Source organism: Lagopus muta, chromosome 12 (assembly GCF_023343835.1).
Source record: "Lagopus muta isolate bLagMut1 chromosome 12, bLagMut1 primary, whole genome shotgun sequence".
NCBI classification, from domain to species: Eukaryota; Metazoa; Chordata; class Aves; order Galliformes; family Phasianidae; genus Lagopus; species Lagopus muta.
Window position 1 is genome coordinate 5,102,225 of NC_064444.1, and position 14,735 is coordinate 5,116,959.

At 41.7% G+C, this 14,735-nt stretch overlaps 1 long non-coding RNA gene across 2 annotated transcripts in view; it reads left to right on the forward strand.

Moving 5' to 3' along the window:
- Window positions 1-14,735, forward strand: part of LOC125699472 (uncharacterized) — a 280,743-nt gene that overhangs the window by 178,639 nt on the left and 87,369 nt on the right. For both annotated transcript variants that reach the window (XR_007379578.1, XR_007379577.1), the window contains exons 4-5: window positions 11,795-11,938; window positions 13,848-13,935. This is a non-coding gene — a long non-coding RNA (uncharacterized LOC125699472). The remainder of the gene's footprint in view (window positions 1-11,794; window positions 11,939-13,847; window positions 13,936-14,735) is intronic.

The following is a 14,735-nucleotide window of genomic DNA, read 5'->3' on the forward strand; positions in this document are numbered from 1 at the left end:
TCAGCTGGAGTTCAAGATCCAGGGACTTAATGTCCCATGACTGAGTGTGGCTCGTTTGACCTGTAGTGCAGATCTCAAGCGTAAGGAGCAGAAGTATTTTTATGGTATGTGCTGAGCCTGCTCTCCCTGACTGAAACACCTCCCGGAGAATGAATAATTGAATATACATGTGACTATGTATAGCCCATTCTTCAAACGTGACCTGAAATAGGGCAGAATATACTCCAGGATCCTGGGCTTTTCGTCCTGCTAACTGTATGGGATTGGCTATAAAATCTGTAGGGACAACGCTTCATAGCAAGGAGCAGTTGTTTCAGCCCACGCTCCTGAGCAGCGGCCTTCCATGGTGAATTTTTTAAGCTAAGCGATGTGCTGAATTTCTCCCTTCTAACCGAGTTGGAGTAGGAGGAAGAAACAAATCAGTTCTGATTTTTCCCGTTTGCCAAGCCATGCTGCTCCCTGCTCAAATCAAGAGATGTTACGATTGGCGCAGCAGGCTTAAACTCACTACTGGGCTTTGCATCTTTTAATGAAGGAAGAAAGTGATTGAATGAGATTGTCTATTGGTTGCGTTGGATCAGCAGTTTCTTCTTTGTAGTGATGCAACAGATTGTTTGACGGATAATAGAATAAGAATAGACTCAGCGTGTGAAGCCCTGTAAACTGCCTGAGAAAAAGTTGTGGCCTTTTTTTCCCACTTGCTTCCAAGCCAGTAGCTGCTTCTGATATTCCTGCATCCAAAACAAGCACAGTGCTGTGCCTGGCATGCCTCTAGTGCTTGTGAAGGGCTTTGATGGGTTGTTAAGAGAAAGGGTGGTTGGGAGACCAGAGTGGAAACAACACAGGAGGAGGGTTGGTCTTATGAGTAACTTCCTGGGCTACGCTTTGGGGCAGTTCGGTTCGTTTGGTGGTTCTATGTCCTTCCCATGTGACTTTTGGGAAGTCTCCTGATCTGCAGTCCCAGTGTGTGAAGAGGCACCATCTTGTCTCTTGTATGTAGTGTGTGTTGAGCAATACCTATAGGCTGTAGTAATATGTACTTACAGGGTAGTAAGTTGATAAAGCAAGAACTAATTCTGTGCACACGTGTGATGCCCAGGGCACAGGGTCCTTTTTTCACAGCACATCAGTTGCAATATAAAACCAAAGTGAATTCTGCCCATCTGATTCTTGACAATTCATGTACTGAAGGCTGACTGTTGGTCGGTGCTTATTTTTAGCATATGTAAGAGTATAAAAGGGGAAGATCTCCTGCACCAAGTGTTTTGTTGCCTGTGTAAGTGCCTGTTGCAGAGTACTACAGACAAGTAAAAGCTTCTTACTGCTCATCAGGTGTTATGGTAATCCTTCCTGGAGTCCTTTTAATGAATAAACCGGGGATGCTTCGTAAGTCGTTTATTAAGGGTTAATGATGTATCTTCTCTCTTTGGCATCATTCCCAGCCTAAATCAAGCCTGCTTCATCTCATATGGATATGAAAGACAAACTGTACAGATTGAAAACATCTGTATACTGAGTGAATGAACCACATGGCAGCAGTGTCATGCAGAGATTTACTTAAAACTGTCCCCTTTTGTTTGACTTTAGAGGAACAGCACAAATAAATACAGTAGGTTCTGTTTAAACAAAGAGGACTCTGATCAATAGAGGTTTGTATAGCTTACGACCTTCAACTATAAACAAAAAATCGGGGTAAACCCCACATGTCTCAGGTCAATTGCCATCTTATTTACTTTATTACACCACTAATGTTCTAATCTGTCTTGCATATGAAATGCTTTTCACAAGCAGCCTTCCTTTGCTTCTCCATTTTTGCCAAAGGGAAAAGGGAAGGCTGTGTTATTCAGCACAACTTGTGTGCGTGGCTGCAAGGCTGCTCTGAATGTTGAATGTTGGTGCAAATGGAGTTCCAGCAAATTAGTCTAGGCGTCTTTCAAACTCTGGTAGATTTTGGTTGAGATCTCCCATACCTTTCTGTGCTTTGGAAGGGGGGCTCAAGCATCCACAAAGAAAATCAGAACCGCTTGTGGCTCACCGTAACCAGAGCTGTGCACAAGAAGCAGTGCTGGATTGAAAGTGGTAACACTCTCTGTCTGCAAGCTGAGGTTATCCCTTCTGCACAGGCACTTGAAAACATTTGCAAATATCTGCTAGAGACTGACCCTAACTGTGAGTCTATGATTATTTTTGTTACTGTCTCCCAGCAAGATTAAGTAATTCCAAACACTGAGGGAATGACACTCCTGCATGTGTTCTGTCTTCCTATCTCCAAATAACTATCATAATTTGTAATTATTTTGCCTTCTGGCACATTTTCTAGTTTTCTAGAGGGGGGAGACTATCACCATATCCTATTTCTGTCCATCTTTATCCTCCTTGCCTGACTTCTAATCTTTTTGTTCAGTGTCACCAGAAGATAGAAAAGGTATATGCTGGGGAAGGTGTGCCCATGCAATTTACAAAAATAGGCTGCAAGGTAGAGAAGGGCTCCAGTCATGCCTTTCCCAAGGGATAACACCCCAGCTGGGTGACAGAGGCTTAGCAGAGGTATAGAAGGCTGTGAGAAGCCAGGTTTATTAGCATTGCTGCCCAGATGTTTTTCTTTGCTGGGGCTGTCCCCACTCCCGATGACTCCAGCATTTTCAGCTCCGGTGTTATCTGCTGTGATCTAAGAAACACTCCACTTCTGCTTCAAGTGCATTTTCTTGTGGAACTCACGCCCTTTGGTGGGTAACAGAGAGGTGAGCCCCACTGGACACGTGTCTTTCTTCAGATCTTTGAGAGATCTAGGGAGAGATTTATGGAGATTGTTTGGATTTGAATTTTCTTTTATTATTTTTTTTTTCTGTTAAAAAAGAAAAGAGCACCCAGGCTGTTTGCCTATCTGAGATCTTGTTGCGCTCGCCAGGTGGCTTTTGATCCATGAAGCAGCATCTCAGCTGCATACCTCACTGGAAGAAAATCTTACAGACATTGAAGTTTTGCAATGGAACAGTTATGCACTTGTCTTACTTCCAGCATTTCCTCACAGTCCTTGGTTAGGCCCAGAAACTAGAGCGGCAACTTCTCAGCATTAGCGTCTGCCCCGTCATTAACTAATTGAGTTAGTCCTGCAATCTCCAACCAAGACACTACCTCATAGCTGGTGGGTCGCTGGCAGCAGGGTTGACAAAACCCTTCAGGGATGGCGTGGAGGCTCTTTCTTGGCAGGTTCAGAGTTGGTTGGTTGGGTCAGTGGGGAGACAGACGGGGCGAACCACGCCGTGCTCGTGCCAAGCCACGCTGGCCGGGGTTGGTTATGGTTTGGCTGTACCTTTCAGCACAGCCTTACAAACACTGAGGAAGAGCCCGTGGACCTTCGCTGAGTAAGAGAAGCAAATTTAGTTATTGGAGTTCTCTGGAGATGCTGTTTTACTGCCCTCTAGGCAAAGATTAAAGCTTAAAATGTGGAAATTAAAGAAAATGCTTTCTCGAGCACACCGAAGTGAAGCAAGGGGTTGAGAAGACTTTTTGTGGGTCTTCATTAAGGTGTGTGTAAGATCTCTGGGCGCAGATAAGCAAGATTCAGTGGTGTACAACAAAGAATTATCAGGGAAGGCATCATAATTACAAAGTACTTTTATATTAAAATGATGTCATGTAATGGGTTGAAGAACAAGGGATATATAAGCCGTTCAGATCTTCTTTATCTAAATAATTGTTTTCTTATGCGTTATGCAGCAAACTTCTCATATAATTCCTATCCTTTAATGGTAGAAACTTATTAAATAAAGACTTTGAAACTATTTTAACATTTCAGTAGTATGTTTCATCTTGAGGTTACATTACTGAAATGCTACAGGGAAGCATGGAAATACAGAACAGGTTATAGAATTAAGGCTTAATGGGGGAACGTGCCATTACAGGACTTTATAGAAAATGCATAAACCCCTTTAAAACTTTATGAACTGTTGCACAGAGGATTAGATTAAAAAAAAAGAGAAAGAAAGAAAGAAATATGTAATGCTATGATATTGAACTTTGAGAATTCTCTTGTAGGTCTTTATTTTCTGGAGATCTGTTCCCTGAGAAAAGAAAGATCTGTATTTCTCTCATGTGTCGAATGATACTGAGACCCACATTCTGTGAGGAGGAATCACAGAGAACCTCTGCTTTTAGACTTTTCTTTAAGAAGTCGGCAACATAATAAGCAAAATGGAATGAAATGTGTCAACCTTTGGAAGATGAAGGGGATCTGGATTGAACCAGTGCTCGCAGTGGTTAGACCACAGGCTCTTATCAGTGCTTTATGATCAGTCTGTGCATTTCAGTAGTTCCTTGTAGAAATGTTCGCAGGTTGTATGTTATGAAAACAAGCAAACAAAAAAAAATCCAACTGGATTAAAACAACAGTTGATCCAAAAGACTTTAGGTCTCATCTCCTAAACTAAAACATACAATGGCCTTAGAAACAAGGGGCTCTTGACTGCTGCCCACAGCGTGGAAAGCATCATGGAAGTGAAAAATGAGTTCCTGTTATTTGTGAACTGACATGTATCGCTGTATTGCGGATGATTCTTCCTCTTTTGCCGAATCATCTTCTTGGTGTGTCAGAATGGGAGATCATTTGGAGAATACCACCAGATGGTGACTTGATGGTTTCAACAGGGCTTCACTGCGTTCCTTGCCAGTCTGTGACACTGCCAAAGCTGTGGAAGAGCTGAGAGCTGTGTGACCTTGCTCTGTTTACTCAGTGAGGGCATGTCTCCATGCTGTTGTGGGATCTTTTTATCTGCTTATGCCACTGGTGACCATGACCTTTTCTTTCTTGTCTGGGCTTGAGACTGACCTGCCTGACTCCTGAGCTGGATTAGATCTCATTTGACTTGTATTTCTTTCACTGCCAGGATGCGGAATCCTTTTTATTCAGCCCTTCTTACCTTAGGCAACTGCCATTGAGCTTCTGTCTTTTCTCCGGAGATGTTATTTGCCCAGAAGAGCCATCTACATCAATTTCAGTATTTGCAAGATTTTTAGAGCTTTCAGTTTGTGCATAATCTCGAAATGTACTTCTCATTCCCTGCAGATTTCTGAAAATGGAAAATTAGAAGCTGCTTTTTATAGATATCAGCTATATTATGAATGGATTCAAATGTACTTACATTTAATTTGTCCTGTGGTTTGGTCACTTTGTTCCAGTGGGCAGTATAGACATGTGAGTGTGGTCTGGTGATCAGGAAGTGCATTTCCAGAGCAGGAATGGGTTTATAATGTACTGTTTTTCACTGGAGAGAAGGTGGATATTTACTGAATGCAAAGTTGTAAATGCATTTGTAAAGCAACAATAGCATCAACCTTCTCTTTTGTAGTGTCTGTTAGGATGTAGGATGGATTCTGGGGAGGGAATACAAGACAGGCCTCTAGGATGCTGGAATGAAATACAGTTTCACAAAAGGTTTTCAGCCTAAATTTTCCTTTAAGCTGAGGTTTGAAGCTGTGAGTTACTTGCCAAGAGAAGAGTGAAAATAAACAAGGAAAGAAAAGCATGTAGAGATTGCTGCTGGAAATGCAGCGTAGTAAATAGCCACCCATTCCTTTCAGACCGGTACTTTCCATTCAAAACATATTTCCTCAAGCAATAAAGTCTCTTTGTTTTAATAGATCTGCTACCAGCAAACTTCCACAGCCGCAGTTTATAATCAGGAGCATTTCTTTAAGGCACAAGGGTGGTGAGTTTGCCCTTGGAGGCTGAATTCTCTTCACCTGCACAGGTGACAGTCCTCATACAAATAGGATCAGCTCTTTGGCTTCTTGAGATTCCTTAGATTTTCCCTCCAAGCTCTGCCATATTGTGGTCTAGATCAGCATTTAGGGTGTTTCCATTAGTACCAGATTTCAGGTGTGCAAGAACTTTCTCCTGTATCCTTACACCAAACTCTCATGGGCTGATTTCATGACTAACAGTCCTAGTGAGATTAGACTTTGAATCCAGGGAAGGCTGTTAAAAAAAAAAACCAAAAAACTGTCATGAAACCTACAGAAGTGGACCAGAAAGAGACAGAAATTGGGCATCACTCAAGAACAACGGACTCCTTGCTAGCAGGAAAAGGTGGTGGCACACACTGCTTTTTTTTTTCCTGGCTGGTAAAGTTTAACCCTCCTGGGTTTAAAATTTCAGCAAAGGGTTGATTTGAGTGATTAGCCAGTTCAGGCCAAATTGCTGTTACACTGACAAAGAGCTGTTTGGAAGAGGACTCATCCATACTGTAAAGATTTTGTAGGCTGCTCTCAGGGTCTCCTTCCCCTCAGCTGCTGGAACACGGAACCTTCCAGCTGCCTCTTTCTGCACTTTGCTCAGAGCAGAGAAAATATTACAAATGAACGTTTCTAAATCCCTCATTCAGTGTACTGAGGGCCAGAGCCTGAAGTAAGACTCCTGATAAACATGGGGATCCAAATCTGGCCCTAGGAGGGCTATCATCTATTACACTCCAGCAAAAGAGTGAGCTGATGTTAAGATCTTACTGCTCATTGCAAAGCTTATTTTGTTACATCAGCAGGCCACAAGGTTCAATAAGTTATGTGGCCTTTATCTGTTCCATATGTACTGGCTGCCTCCTGTAGTTCGTATGCATTTACACTGTGTATGTGCTTTAACGAGGGACTCCAGTGCCTTTAGACAGTAGAAAATGCAAATTGATGCTCCGGTCTGTAAAACTCTGTTTAAATTTGATTCTGCATCAAAAAATAATGCCAGTAATTGCAGATTTTGTTTTCTACAGGCTTCCAGCAGGGCTTATTCTTCAGGGGATTTTATAGGCATTGAAATTTGATAGATTAATTGTTAATAAAGGTTAGATTGAGTAAGTGCATACAAACAGCATAGTGAGTTTGGTGTTACACTGGCTCCCAAGCATTTTTAAAGGGCAGTTTTGGACTGAGATGCCAGACAGAATTTTTCAGTTTTAAGCCTAAAAAATTATTTAACTGTGGAACAATCCGTGCCATAAACCCAGTTTTCTTTCTTCTTTCTTTCTTTCTTTTTTTTTTCATCATGTTATCACTATCTCCTATCAGGATCTTACTGTACAATAGTGACCTCTGATGTAAAGGAATCAGGAGTGCCACTCGCAAGCCCTCCTGCACAGCCTTGCTGAGCAATTATAAGCCTATTCATCACCAGCCAAGCAGCTTGCAAAGGGAGGGACATGTGTGCATGTGCACACACACACACATACATGCACAGACAACTGAAAAACTGGTGATAAAATGAAATTGAGGAGCACAACACTGAAGGATCTGGAGCTGTTAATTTTTATAGCTGATACAGATACTAATATTTTATGAGATTTAGAACTATCAAGATAAAAAAAAGGTAATATCTAGCATTACCCTTTTTGTTTTAACACAGAGATAAAACTATCACTTGAATAGAGCAGCATTAATAGACCTCTTCTTTATGGACAGACCTATCTTCCTGTTTCCTTTTGTCAATATTTAGAAAAACAGAAGGAAGTTTTTGCCTAATCCTATGCAAAATCCACGAGCTGTGTTTTTTAGAGGCAATCCCCTTGCTCGCTTATTTCAAGGTATATTTCAGTTCAATACCAGGGCTGGGCTGATACCAGCCTGCTGTTGTGTGTCATGGCTGGGGACCTGGCTTCCTTTAAATGCAGGCTGAGTTCACACCAGGGATTTGGGTGAATCATAGAATGGTTCAGATTGGAAGAGACCTTAAAGATTACCTATTCTAACCCCTATGGGCTGGTTGCCACCCACCAGATGAAGCTGCTCAGGGTAGAGTGGCAAAGTGCCACGGCCTCACCGCCCTCTGAGTAAAGAATTTCTTCTTAATGTTGAACCTGAATCTCCCTTCTTTTAGTTTAAAGCCATTTTCCCTTGTCCTGTTACCGTCAAGCTATTTAAAAAGCCTGTCCACCTCCTGTTTATATGCTCCCTTAAGTACTGGAAGGTCGCAATGAGGTCTCCCTGAAGCCTTATCTTCTCTAGGCTGAACAAGCTCAGCTCCAGCCCTCTGGTCATCCTCATGACCCTCCTCTGGAACCACTCCAACAGCTTTGTAACCTTCCTGTACTGGGCGCCCCAGGCCTGGACGCAGTACTCCAGATGGAGCCTCTCAAGGGCAGAGCATAGCGGGACAATCTCCACAAGAGCAGTTGGGTGAGAGACTTCCCACTGCAGAACTAACGTGTGGGCAAACATTTGGGCCATGCACAGGTGCTGTCTGTGAGCAGTGTCACACCTAAGTGCTCTCCATTTGCTCAGCAGGTTACAGCTGCACCGAGGCTCTACAGTGGGCCAGGCAATAGCTTTGCAGAGGCCACAAGGTAATCCTTGAGGTCAGGGAAATAGATTGCAATAGAGTGGAACAGGAACTGGGGAGGATGCTGGCTCCAGGCTGTGGAAGAAGTCTGTGTTCATGATCCTTCAAAGTAAATAATATTACACCTTTAGGAATAATAACAGAAACATTTATTTCTAGCTTACTCAACAGAAGATGCCAAAGACATACTTTGAAGAAACAGGGTACTTGGAGAAATGTGATTTTATATTGGATGCAGCTTTGAGAAATATGTTAATGTAATGTCTCGATAAGATGGGGGTTCACTGTGTGTGCAGAGCAAGGGCGATCTCAGAGGTAAGGCGTGGAACCAGTGTTCAGGTGATCCGCTTTCCACTCTTACCAACCACAGGCTTCCTCTCTGCCTTTATTTACTTTTGTGATAGTTGACAGCCCTGAAAGTACAAAAAAAACTTTTCTTGTGCTACACAGGAAAGCTGTGTGAAGAGACACAAGAATTTGCAAAGTTGTCAAGTCTTCAAGCAACAGAGGTCGTACAAACCTACAGATAGATCAGATTCCTGGAAAATGCTAGTAGTTATGATTGTGTAGCAATACACCAGTGATTGCCTCAAACTTAGAGTGAACAGGAGGATGCGATATAGCCTAAGCTCTAAACTGTGCTTTATGTTGAGCTTATTTTTTATATTTTCTTTCGAGCTTTTATCAAAACTGTCAAGATTCTCTTCTCCCTCTCAAAATGATACACACACACACGTATTATGGAACGGTTATGTCTTTAAAACAGCCCTCAGTAGAGTAATTGCTGTTTTGTAGCTTCTGGAAAAGGAATGCTGGATTTTTCCAGAGTCATTGCAATCCCAACATAAACATTTTGGAGAACCACATGTGTTTAGGAAGTACTTTGATGATACGTAACATTCAGTGGATTCTTCAATATATTGAAAAAAAAGCTATGTATGCTTTGTAATCTGAGCCCTGGCTGGGCATCAAACTTCCCATAAGGCATTCTGTCCTAGCTGCAGCCAAGAGACCTGATACCAGTAGTGGTCCAAGAATTCAAGGTGTTCGTTAATATTCAGCTATAATGAATGCAGCATGTGTTTTTGAATAAACTACATGCTTGAATGAGAACCCCTCATTCAAGAAGCTCAAGTGTATGGTATAGTGATTAGACTTGGCAAAAAGCAGTTGTTTTGTAGGGGTGACACCAGCCTACTAATAGCAATTGCGGGCAGTGCATGTTGTGTAGAGTCACTCACAGAAGCAAGGCGCCGAGCCGTTGGGTTGTCACAGTGCGAATCCCAAGGGAGTGCCATGATGGCCAAGTCCCTTCAGGTTGGCACAAATCTGCTTTGCATTAGAGCCCAGTTGTTTCAAGCTTGAAATATGTTCGGCTGAATGCTCAGTCCTTTTCACTCTGGTTGATTTGTTAAAAGTTTGCTTGCTTTCAGTAAACTAAAAATGGGCCTGCTTTCTAGAAACCATTTGCTTGAGCATCTATGGAGAATCAGTTCCAGTTACCCTGGGTCAGTCCAATAACCCACACCAGCAGTGAAAATTTTGAGTTTGTTATGGAAGAGGTGAGAAATATTGAGCATTTATCCTTCTGATGCCTAAAATTTCACCAGTCTCAGAGCAGTCTTCAGTCTTCAAAGCGATTGTAATCTGTCCCCCAACAATCACGTAGGTCCAGCGTATGGTATGTATCACTACATGCTGGGGGGGTATTTTCATCCTAATATGTGCAGGATTGGGGCCAAAACATCTATTCAGTTGCATAATGGGGTATTAGGGTGGAGGCCCTCATTTCCATACTGTTCAGATGATCTTCTTTATACAGGGAAGCAAGATGTTCTAATACCCTTATCTTACCTTACATAACTACAGATGTTAATCATCAAAAAAAAAAAAAGATCCAGCCCTTTTTAATATTAGGGAATGAAGTGATAAGGCCTGTCTTAATTTTTCAAATTTTTCTTGATAAACCTTAACTCTGAGATGCCAAAAGAGCTGGATTCAGTAGCCTTCAGATGTAATTATCTCAGCCTGAGTGTACGTGTTCATCTTTTTTCCTTATAAGAAATATTTACATGAACTTTAGGGTGGAAATTCTTAAAGGGTTAATTGGAGAAAGGCATTTGGATTATTTCTTTTTAGGGAAAGGAAGGTAATATTTATAAGAAATAGCAATCTGTAAGAATAATCAAAAGATATTTATAGCATGTAGCAATTGTTTAATGAGTTTTCAGCATTTCCATTTCTAGGCAACAAACTTCATCAGCCACCAATATACCAAAAAGTGGTTTGAAGTGATTATTCGCTTTGGTACTATTCCTCATTACAAGTAGAGCTTCTGAAACCAGTGTGGAGAGGAGTTTCAAAGTGAAACCATTTTTTTTAAAAGTATGACTGCATATCTCTATAAAGTTGCTTATGGTTCCACTTTCCACACCCTATAAATAATAATAATGATTGAAAATAACAAAAGCTTCCCACTCAGACCAATTTACTGCAATTTTCCTTTCACCATCTTATTCAGTTTATTTAATCTTCAAGCTATCTCTGAATTGCCTCTGGATTTCAGACCTATGCATGCAGATAATTAGCATAGATGCAGATATTACACAAGATCAGCAGGCTTATCAGATACAGGCATTTCTAATGTGTCAGTCCTTTGCCATTCCTTTTTAGATTCCTACTTTCTAATAACCATAGAAACTTTTTGGGAGGATGTAGCCCTGGTCTTCGTTCTCTAACTGAAGCAAACCCCTAAGGATGGGACTTAAATGCAGAATGTGCTCTTAAAGGAAGGCTGCAATCTGCATGCCACACCTCTGCCCTCTCTTGTATACAACGGAAAGCCCATCAATGTTACTGTAAATTATGGTGGCTCAGTCCAGAGAAACCATATTTTGCACCTCATCTGGTCTAAATATTGAGTTTATGAGTGAATGTTGCTTTGCATTATGTGTTATAGATGCTTTATGTTTATTTAAGAACTCAGTTTGCAGGAATGTTTTCCAGACATGCGGTTTACCGCAATAGACAGTTGTTGATATTCTGATCCCAAGAGCGTTAGAATATGTTTAGAAATTGCGACACTTTTAAAACCAGATGTTCTACATAAGCTACACAAAAAAAGGGGGTGGGGGAACAAATAGAACTGTCATTTGGCATGAAAACAAGCCTGTGTTAAAGCAAAGGCAAACACATACCAAGTGAAATAAACGCAGTGAACTGCCCTCAACCCTTTCCTCCTTTTGTAAGTAACTATTTTAACAAAAGATGGAAAATCCTAGCTCCCAGATGGTGTGGGAAGGGAGAAGGAAGGCTTTCAGGTCCAGGTTCCCATTGGAAGGAAGCTGTTGGATCTTACTCCTGCGATGGATCAAAATAGAGTGACAGAGCTGGGCAACTTCACGCAGGGAAAGAATGTAAATCTGGATTCAAAGCCCAGCATGGAAATTCATTTTCTTTTTCTTTCTAAAGGCAAATGGTCACCACTGGGGAGGCAAAGAACATTGTGCCCAGCATGGTGAATCACCATAAAGAGGTTCCTCCCAACAGCCATAGGATGGTGGCACGTACTGCTCTGCCATCCAGGATGATTTGACAGAGAATGTCTGCAAACAGGTGAGGGATCCTGCACCAGAGACAGCCTCAGATGTTGAAGTATCTCAAAATATCTCACCAAGAGGTATCTGGAACAAGAGCACAGCTGGGCAGCAGAACAGTGGGGACTCACAGCCATCTCCTGCTGATGACAGACTGTCTCTTTCCATTTAATCTGTTGCTGTTTTTTCTTCTGACTTTAAATTCTTTCCCTTGTTCATATAAACAGAAGGTGGAAAAGCTTCACGTAGACCAACCTTGGGCCTGTTAGGGTAATCAGTGACAGCAATCTTGGTCCTTGTGGAAGAAAATAGGAGCTTGTGGCAGCCAGAAGAAATCAAGTCACTTTTGCTTTCCTTTACAACTGCATCCCACAGAGACAGAAACATATTACCAGCAAGTCTGGAGACGTTTTCAAGAAACTCTTAGTTTAAGCAACTACAACAATGCACGTGTTTGCCTAAAGATTGAAAACGTTGCATTTGCAGTATAGAAGTGATGTAATGTCTGCCATGCGGCCTGATTTGAAAACAGTTAAATCAGAATTGTAAAGAAGAGTGTTGTGCAAACATGTCTTTGCCAGCAGGTGTCCTGAGCACTGAGTGTTGGATCTGCTTGGACCCTCTAGTATCTCTTCAGAGCTGTAGCAAGCCTTCTCTGCACATTGCTGCTGCCTTTTTGCAGTTTGGTAGGCTGCAAAGGAGCAGAACCACTTATAAGTTGTTTCACAGGAGGCAATTTACTGATGTTAGTAAAAGGAAAAAACTGCCCTGCCAGCTTAGTCACTCTGCCTCCTCTGAACAGAAGACTCCTCCTAAGATGGGACCAGTTCGTTAGTCCAGCTTCAAAGAATTAATGCAGTAGTAGGATCTGCCCACTGACTCATTCTGCTCCTCATGAGTACCTGAAAAGCCAGCTCTGAAACTCTTACTAGGTCTGCCTCACTAAAGACAATTTATGGCGGAAGTTCATGTACATATTTATTTTGTTGCTAAAGAGTTTGCTGGCATACTTCAAAGTGTGGGCTATTGCCTGTTCAGGTTTATTGCCTGCTTGAGTGAATTATTGCCTACCTGAACAGGCCTGCTGAGCAATAGTTCAAATTAAAACATGTCATTTATCATGTTCACACCAATCCAAAATGACCGCAAAACCCAAGGTGTAATTATTGCCAGCCTCTGACTGCAGAGCTATCGCAGCAAGCTCCCAGCCAATGGGGAATACTGGTTCCTCTCTTCAAAGGAAATCTGCTGCTTTCTTTGTAATCAACAAATATGACCTTAGCATTAATAGTAATGCTGTTTCACATGCTGATATTCACCTCTGAAACCAGCTTTTAAATATAGTGGAAGAGCGTGGCATGGATCTCATCCAAGATGACTTTTTCTTCAAAATGCAGTTTTAGACCAGAAATTTTTCATTCAAATTTCTTCTTTAAAAAACAAGTCCTGCAATTTTCACCAATATCTGGAAAGTAGGTTGTCATACGTCCTGGAATGATGATGTTATTTTTATTGCTGTTATTTTTCATTGCCATTACCAAGAGAAATCTCAGCACCATCATCAGCTGTGGACTCCTTTGTGCCTACAGCTGAAGTAAGTGAAGTCTGTACACCCGTATTCTGCTCTGTCCTTTTCTATCCCTATTGTTTATTGTGTCATCTTTCCATATTCCTTGATATATCCCAGGGCTGGTGTCATATTTTAACCTAAAATTTGTAGGGCTACAGCTGCCTATGGTATGTATATGAAAGCAGGGAAAAGCAGCAATATATATAGTGTGCTGTTCCCTCGCATCCCTCCCTAAACCTTCCTGGCTCATCCAGGGATTTTGAGCTTCTTCTGGATAACATAAATCTTTTGAAGCAAGAGAGAAATAAACCTTTTTGTCTATGTCTTCACAGAGGCACTCTTCTTTCTTTTATTGAAGGGCCTGAAAGGAGAGAAGTATTCAAACAAGAACTGAAATATCAGACAACAAAGATCAGAAATACCTGCTTTAATGGAAGAATGTTATGGTAGGTACGAAAGGTTAATGTTTTTGATCTGTTTCAACACATAAGTGTAAATACGGACAGAAAGAAGCAGTGGCTTTAATCTGTTCAGAAAACTGTGTGGTGCAATTTACCTGCATTGGGGCTGAAGGTGGGCCAGGACTGCAACATACGATCAGGCTGGCTGTAGTTTGTGCACAGCGCTGGTTCTGAGCATCCTTATTCCTGTCTCACTTCTCCATGAACCATACCAGGTCTCTGCAACTAAATAGTTCTCAAATTATGGAGTTTGCATTCTGATCTCAATTTTGCAACTCAAGCCTACCTGTGGTTATGCAGTCAGACAGAAAAGCCAACAAGCCAAGAGCAACGCCTAGTCACCGACTTTGATCTAGAAATAGTTATTATCCTGCTATCTACATTACAAAACATCCAGTTTGCTAAACCTGGGTTATCTCCTGATTTGGCTTCATTTGATAGACAAGAGCAGTTCCAGCAGGGAGAGCTTCACATCCTGAAATGATGCATCTTTCAAAAAACTGATAAGTGATAAACCTTGCAAAACCTGAGAGTGTAAAATGGTATTTCCATCCACCTCCCAGCTACCTCTCTGCAGTTCATCTTAAGCAGCACCACTGGCAGCCTTTGCAGACGAAATGGGGAAATGTCTGAATGCTTCACCTTACATGGGTAATGCAGCCAGGTCACAGCTGAGACCCACCAGCGGGCAGCAAGAAGAAACATACACTTCTAATGAGAAGCATGTCAGCGTGGATATGGAGAGAATTTATTGAAAAGGATTTATTTTCAAACAACCTCTTCAA